General features: G+C 42.4%; 1 long non-coding RNA gene across 1 annotated transcript; it reads right to left on the bottom strand.

Moving 5' to 3' along the window:
* Positions 1–1,020: 1,020 nt before the first annotated feature.
* Positions 1,021–2,669, bottom strand: LOC139786654 (uncharacterized). The gene is made up of 2 exons (XR_011722363.1): positions 2,380–2,669; positions 1,021–1,375 (listed from the first exon to the last, which is right to left on the bottom strand). It is a non-coding gene; the product is annotated as an uncharacterized lncRNA (long non-coding RNA).
* Positions 2,670–2,874: the final 205 nt, after the last annotated feature.

Below are 2,874 nucleotides of genomic sequence, written 5' to 3'. Positions count from 1 at the left end.
ATCCAAGGGGCGACGCTGGAAGTCGTCCATTCGTGGCGGGAACCTGAAAATAAAAAGGGGAATAATTAGTTGGATGACACATTCATAAAACATAGTTAGGAAACACTTACCTACACCTTCTCGGTGAACATAGGTCAAACCGAGTGGCGACCGTTAAAAGGACACAAAGCCGCGTGAATCGGGCACGAAATTGTACCGTCCGGTTACAACCTAACCTGACTTGACCGACCTGACCATTTTTTTCCCGACCTGACCCCGACCTGACCCCGACCTGACCGACCTAACCATTTTTTTCCCGACCTGACCTCGACCTGACCGACCTGACCATTTTTTTCTCCGACATTTTCCGACCTGACCTCGACCTGACCAACCTGACCATTTTTTTCCCGGCCGTTCTAACCATTTTTTTCCTGACCAATTTTTTTTTAAATTTGCGGGGCAAGTTGGCAAAAGAAAATTGGGCAAGTTGGCAAAATTTCGAGGTAAGTTGGCGAAATATTTTGGGGCAAGTTGGCAAATTTTGGGGCAAGTTGGCAAGATATTCTGGGGCAAGTTGGCAAAGTATTTCGGGGCAAATTGGAAAAAATATGGGGCATGTTGGCGTTATTTTTTAACATTATTTTACCTTTTTTTGCTTTTTAGCCTTTTTTTTGCACTTTTTAGGTCTTTTTTCTATACTTTTATGGTTTTTTTAATCTTTTTTCAATTCTTAGATATTTTTAAAAATTTTTTGGGCTTATGTTGAACTTTTTTAGCCTTTTTATGAATTTGTTGCATTTTTAGTCCTTTTTCGGCTTTTTTTGTCTTTTTCTGACGCTTTTTTTGCAACTTATTGTTCTTTTTTGTTTTTTAAACCTTTCTTCGCTTTTTTCAGTCATTTTTCCACCTCTTACCATTTTTTTTCACTTTTTTTACGTTTTTTTAACATTTTTTTGCATTTTTTAACCCTTTTCTGACGTTTTTTTGCACTTTATTGCTCTTTTTTGCATTTTCTGACCTTTTTGTCGCCATTTTCAGCCATTTTTACAACTTTCTGATCATTTTTTTTCACTTTTCTCGGCTTTTTGCCCTTTTTTGACGTTTTTTAGACTTTTTTTTCTTGTTTTGACTTTTTTTGTAACTTTTTTGCTATTTTTCCCACTTCTCTTGACCTATTTTTGACATTTTTTAAAATTCTTCAGTTTTATTTCAAAATGTATCATTTTCTGAGCAATTTTTCAAATTATTACCCGTCCACACAAAAATAATCATACATTTTTCGTCCTGACTTCGACCTGACAGACCTGACCATTTTTTCTCCGACATTTCTCGACCTGACCCCGACCTGACCGACCTGACCATTTTTTTCTCCGACATTTTCCGACCTGACCCCGACCTGACCCCGACCTGACCGACCTGACCATTTTTTTCTCTGACATTTCACGACCTAACCTCGACCTGACCCGACCTGACCGTCCTGACCACTTTCTTCCTGACCGTCCTAAAAAATAATTCCGACCTGACCCGTCCTGACCCGACCTGACCATTTTTCTTCTGAACATTTCCCGTCCTGACCCGTCCTGACCGACCTGACCCGGGATGGGATTGGTTAGGTTACTGGTATTGTGCCAGTTTTTTGACATTTTTATTTTATGACGTCATGAGTTTCGTAAATTCATGATTCGAACTTTGGGGGGGGTCCCCCCCCCCGCCCCCCTCTCCTTCACTCTTTTTTTTTTTATGACGGTATCGGATGCGTAAACTTACGATTCGAACTTTGGACCTGGTCCCCCCCCCCTCCGACCCCCCCTTCCCTCAATTTTTTTTTATGACGGAATCGCATGCGTAAACTTACGATTCGAACTTTGGACCTGGTCCCATCCCCCTCTGACCACTCCTTCATTTTTTGTCAAATTACTCACTATTCTGACCGCGCGGCCTCTCGGGGGGGTTGGGGGGGGCGGAGCCCCCCCCACCACATTTTAGACATTTTTAGAAATTTTTTGTTTTTTTTCAGAATTTTTCTAAGTTTTTTTAAAGTTTCAATGGGAAATTTTGGAAAATCGCTCTTCCAGGACCTATGCCACGCGATTCCAAATGTCGAGAAACGCGTTTTGGACCCCACATTTTTGGACATTTTTTTGGAAATTTTTGAAAATATTTCTAAGTTTCTACAGGGGAATCTTTGAAAATTCGGTCTCTCAGTGTCTATGCCATGTGACTCCAAATGTCGAGAAACGCGTTTTGGACCCCACATTTTTGGACATTTTTTTGGAAATTTTTGAAAATATTCTAAGTTTTTACGAGAATCTTTGAGAAATTGATTTTATTTTTCATTTTTTTGTTTCTATGCCAGGCGACTCCAAATGTCGAGATACACATTTGTCGTCCTGACCCGACCTGACCGACCTGACCATTTTTTTCTCCGACATTTCCCGACCTGACCGTCCTGACCGACCTGACCACTTTTCGTCCTGACCATTTCCCGTCCTGACCCGTCCTGACCGACCTGACCCGGGATGGGATTGGTTAGGTAACGGGTATTGTGCCAGTTTTTTGACATTTTGATTTTATGACGTCATGAGTTTCGTAAATTCATGATTCGAACTTTGGGGGGGGTCCCACCCCCCGCCCCCCCCTCCTTCCCACATTTTGATTTTATGACGTCATGAGTTTCGTTCTTTCACGATTCGAACTTTGGACCTGGTCCCCCCCCCCTCCGGGCCCCCCTTCCCACAATTTTTTTTTATGACGGCATCGCATGCGTAAACTTACGATCCGAACTTTGGACCTGGTCCCACCCCCCTCCGACCCCCCCTTCTCTCAATTTTTTTTTTATGACGGCACGAGTTTCGTTCTTTCACGATTCGAACTTTGGACCTGGTCCCATCCCCC

Source organism: Temnothorax nylanderi, unplaced genomic scaffold (assembly GCF_030848795.1).
Source record: "Temnothorax nylanderi isolate EJ_2023f unplaced genomic scaffold, tnyl_v1.0 TNYL_tig1100_pilon, whole genome shotgun sequence".
Classification (NCBI taxonomy): domain Eukaryota; kingdom Metazoa; phylum Arthropoda; class Insecta; order Hymenoptera; family Formicidae; genus Temnothorax; species Temnothorax nylanderi.
Note: the sequence above shows the minus strand (reverse complement) of the source record. Positions and strands in the feature narration are given on the sequence as shown.